Source organism: Petaurus breviceps, unplaced genomic scaffold (assembly GCF_028583685.1).
Source record: "Petaurus breviceps papuanus isolate PSGF00001 unplaced genomic scaffold, PetGlider_PUasm1.0 100, whole genome shotgun sequence".
Classification (NCBI taxonomy): domain Eukaryota; kingdom Metazoa; phylum Chordata; class Mammalia; order Diprotodontia; family Petauridae; genus Petaurus; species Petaurus breviceps.
The window spans coordinates 732,788-737,820 of NW_027185573.1; positions in this window are offsets into that span (position 1 = coordinate 732,788).

Consider the following 5,033-nt stretch of genomic DNA (forward strand, 5'->3'; position numbering starts at 1 on the left):
AAAGAAAGAAAGAAAGAAAGAAAGAAAGAAAGAAAGAAAGAAAGAAAAGAAAGAAAAAAGAAAGAAAGGAGGGAGGAAGGAAGAAAGAAAGGAGGAAGCAAAGAAACAAAAGAAGGAAGGAAAGAGTGAAGAAAGGAAAGGGAGAAAGAAGAAAGTGAGAAAGAAGGAAGAAAGAAAACTGAAGACTTCCTCTTATGGTTATTTACTTTTTTTTTTTTTAAAAAAACACATTTTTATATTAGTGTGTGATAGACCAAAATTTGGGCTCAGATCTGACTCTTCTCCAGTGTCCCACACTGCCTTTGCTCTTGGGCTTTTAAGGTTTCACGAATAGTAAGGCAATCCTCAAGTGTTCCATTCATTTGTTATCCTTTGCTCACATTAAATGTCACTAAGGTAAAATACACTTCTTATCTCTGGTCTCCGTTACTAGTTTGATTTTTTTTTTCAGTGGCCTTGGAGCTCCCAGAAGGGACCCTGTGGTGTTCCAAGCCTGGATAAAATCAGAACAATGTCTTCTTCAGAATTAAATGAATTTTTGTAATCACCTTCTCCAGAAATCGTACCGTGATACCTGGAAGTTACCCACCTGAAAGGTCCCTTCACGACCAATCAACCTGGCAAAGTACCATAGATTTAGAGCTGATGGACCCATAGAGATCATCAAGTTCAGGGATTCTCATCCTGGGGTCCACAGACACCATAGATCTCAGAGGGTCCTTGAACTTGGATGGGAAAAAAAAATTACATTTCTTTTCCCTAACCTCTAACTGAAATATAGCATTTCCTTCCATTTAGTTATGTTTTTAAAAGGAGGAGGGGGTCATAGGTTTCCTTAGATTGCCAAAAGCATCCATGACTCCTTAAAAGGTTAAGAAAACCTCTTCTGGTCCAACCCCTTCATTTTACGGACAAGGAAACTGATCTTAAGTGATTGGCCCAGGCTAAGTGTCTGAGCTAACATTCTAACTCAGATCCTCTGTCTCCAACCCTGCTCCCCAGGTGACCACTGAGTGAAGGTAAGATTGGAACCTGTAGAGATTAGAGCCTTAAACTCCTTCATTAGAAGGTAAGCTCCTTGAGGGCAAGGGACTGTCTCACTTCTGTCTTTGTATTCCCAGAATCTAGCTTAGTGCCTGGTGCTCAATAAATGCTTGTTGTTTGGTTGATTGAGGTAATCAGTTTAGGATGCTCTAGGTATGGTGTGATGGAAAGTAAAAATTAAACCCAAGGAGAGGGAGGGAGCAAGTATTTATTAAGAGCCTACTGTCTGCTAGACACTGCTAAGTGCTTTACAAATAGCATCTCATTTTACAGATAAGGACACTGGGGCAGGAGAGAGTTAAAAACCAAGAAGGGCCAGAAGAGGGTTCTTTCCTTCCATGGTCCTGAGTAAATATATATTCAGGAAATGTAAGGTCATTATAATAACAGAGTAAGTGAACCATTAATAATAATAATAATAATAATAACAGGTATTTACATAGTTTGAAACTTGCAAAGTGCTTTACATATATTTTTTCCCTGGATTGGTTGAATAGTGAATTTGCTAAGCATTTACTTTGTGCCAGACACTACAAAACAACCACTGAATTATTAAGTATTACAAGAAGACAGAGAGAAAGTATTTCTGTATTATCCACTATAACCCATTGCACCTAGAGAGGCAGTGAGATTGAATGGACAGTGAGACCATCACCAAGGTCTCATTAAGTCTTACCTTGGACAGCTACAGCCTGTATGACCCTAGCTCAGAATTTTGCCCTTTTGTACTCTGGGCAACTTTTTAAAATCATACATTGCAGACAGAGGAGGTGCTCACCTTGACTGGTGAAAGGAGTTTGCTCTCCAGGGAGTTCCCAAACCAATGACAAGACCAGTCACTAGCCTTACAAATTACTGAGCAGGGCAGTCCAGAACCCACCTACTTTCCCACCCTTATTCCACTCATCTTCCTTTCATCTATTCCACTATATGCAAACAAGATGGAGATATAATAAATTGAGGGTGGTCTCAGAAGGAAGGCAGGAACATTAAGGATGATCAGGAAAGCATTATGGCAGAAGGTAGCATTTTAGTTGAGACTTGAAGGACACCAGAGAAGCTAGGAGGAGGAGATGAGGAGGGATATCATTCCAGGCCTGTGGGACAGCCAGAGAAAATGCTCAGAGTTGGGAGATGGGAGTGTCTTGTTTGAGGAACAATGAGGAGGTAGCTGTGTGACCCTGGCAAGTCACTTCCCCCTGTTTGCCTCAGTTTCCTCATCTGTAAAATGAACTGGAGAAGGAAACGACAAACCACTCTAGTATCTTTGCCAAAACAAACAAACCCAAATGGGATTACAGAGAGTTGTGCTCAGCCGACAAGTGACTGAGCAACAACAAAGAAGGACTCTATTATTCAGGTTGCAGAGTGCAGGACTGGAGTAAGAAGACTGGAAACCTTGGTAGAGTCCAGCTCTGAGAGCCAAACAGAGGATTTGTTTATTCTGACCTGGATGAAATGTGGAGCCAATGAAGGTGATATGATCAGACATGCATTTAGCACATGAATTTGACAAGAGAGCAGAGGAGCAGATTGGAGACGGGGGAAACTTGGGGCAGGGAGACCAGCTAGCCACCTATTCCAATATTTCTGAGTGAGGTGCAGAGGAGAGAAGATGCATTCAGGATATGCTGAGGACAAAATGGCGGGGCTGGACCAATGGCTGGATGGAGAGGATGAGAGATAGTAAGGAGTCAAGGATGACAACTAAGTTGGGAGACTGGGAGACTGGGAGAGTGGTTGCTTTTCTATATTAACAGGGAAATTAGGAAGGAGGGGAGGTTTTGGGGTGGGGGAAAAATGTGCTCAGTTTTGGACATGTTGAGTTTAGATGCCTATAGGACATCCATTTTGAGACTAAAGATGCAGACATGGAGGTCAGCAGAGAGGTTAGGGCTGGAGAAGTAGATCTGAGACTTGTCTGCCCAGAGAAACCATAGGAGATGATATCACTGAATGAAATGGGATGGAGGGAAAAGAGCAGAGAGCCCAGGGCAGAGCCCTGGGGGGACCCCCAGCAGGCATGGCCTGGGTGAAGATTCAACAAAGGAGAAAAAAGGAACAGTCAGATGGGTAGGAGGAGAGAGAGCGGTGTCCTTGAAAACCTAGAAAGAAGCCAACATCAAGAGAGTTACTGACCCTGTCAAAGACTGCAGAGAAGTCAAGAAGGATGGAGATTGAGAAAAGACCATTTAATTTGTCAATTAATAGATTGTTAGTAACTTCGGAGAGGGCCATTAGTTTGAATGCTAAGATTAGAAGCCTGACATCAAAGTGTTAAGAAGAAAAGGAGAGGAAGGACAGTAAAGGCATCTGGTATAGACAGGCTTTTCAGAGGGTTTAGCCACAAAGGACAGAAGAGATAGGACAATAACTAGCCAGGATGGGTGGATCAAGCACAGATTTTTTGAGGATGGAGGAGGTGTAGGCATGTTTGGTTACTGAGGGATGGAGAGAGAGGGAGAGCTTGGAAATGGCCTGGGAAGCAAGGAGCATGCCAACACGCTGACCTTGACCAGTGAGTTGGGAAGAATGAGTGAAAATGCAGCTTAGTGCTAGAAAGGGATGCCAGAGAGACTATTATCAGGAGGAGACAGATCTCAGTGACTTATGAAAGATGGAGGAAGCAAGAATGGAAAACCAGAACAAATAATTGAGGTCAGGCATTGTATCTTTGTGTTTCCAATGTCCAAACATGAGATCTTACACACAATAGGAACTTAATTGGATTCTTTGGATGGCTTAATTGGATTCTTTGGATGGAAACAGTTTGGCATGAATACGATGTCCAACAGTCCCTCCCAACGTAGCTTTTGAAATCTTTCTCTTCCTTTACTGAGCATTAAAACTCAGTACTTGCACCATCTTCTCCATCATCCATCCATTCAACCCTCCATTCTCCCATTCATAGGTATTTATCTTATAAGCACTTACTATGTACTAGGTACTATGCCAGAGTAGAAATAGAAAGAAGAAAAACTGAAAGACGCCCTCCCCTCTAGGAGTTTACACTCTAACAAGGAAAACAACCTCCATGAAATTTCCATCTTAGACTCCTCTGGATGGAAATAATTGTTCCCCCCTGAAATTTCTCTTACCATCTGGTTTGACCTGTCCTAAGCACATATCACAAGCAATGTATTATAATTATTTGCACATTTCTGTACTAGATCACAAGTTCACAGGAGGCAAAGGTTGTACCTTTTATTTTTGCTATATGTAACACATAGTAGGTCTTTACCACTGTATGGACACATAGTAGGTCCTTAAGAAGTGAAAGTGGAAGGGGTGGCCAGGTGGTGCAGTGAGTAAGAGTGCTGGCCCCAAAGTCAGGAGAACTGGGTTTGATTCTGTGCTCAAATACTTAACACCCACACAAAATAACTGGCCGTGTAACCTTGAGCAAGTCATTTAACCCTGGCTGCTTTAAAAAAAAAGAATTGCTGAGTGGAAGAAATTTTAAGGTCCAGAAAGGTTAAAAGTAGACTTGGGAGGAACTATGGGTTTTATCAGACTGTTTCATATACTGCTCACTCATCATTCAAATAAACTAGCATTTATGAAGCATCTGCTATGGACCTGCTAGCATAATTTAGGGTAGTGCTATGTTAGTAGGCAGAGTTTAAGCCTGGAAGAAGTGTGTTCACATCATGCCTCCCACATAGGGGCCCTATGATCCTAGGCAAGTCCCAGTTTACAGGTCCACAAAGGTTACCACCTTCATGCTAAAATGAAAGATGGGGAAAATTCTGGCTTCCCAAGGGGCTTCCCTCCTAACCCTCCACCATGATCGGTATTTCCATTGAGCCTTAAAGTTTGCTAAGTGTTTTTTTAATACGTAGATTCCCCAAAGGAGGCTTAGAGGCCGTCTAGTCCAATCCTTCCATTTCACAGATGAGGACGCTGAGGCCCAGGGATGGAGGAACCTACTCAATACACACACACACACACACACACACACACACACACACACACACACACACACACAC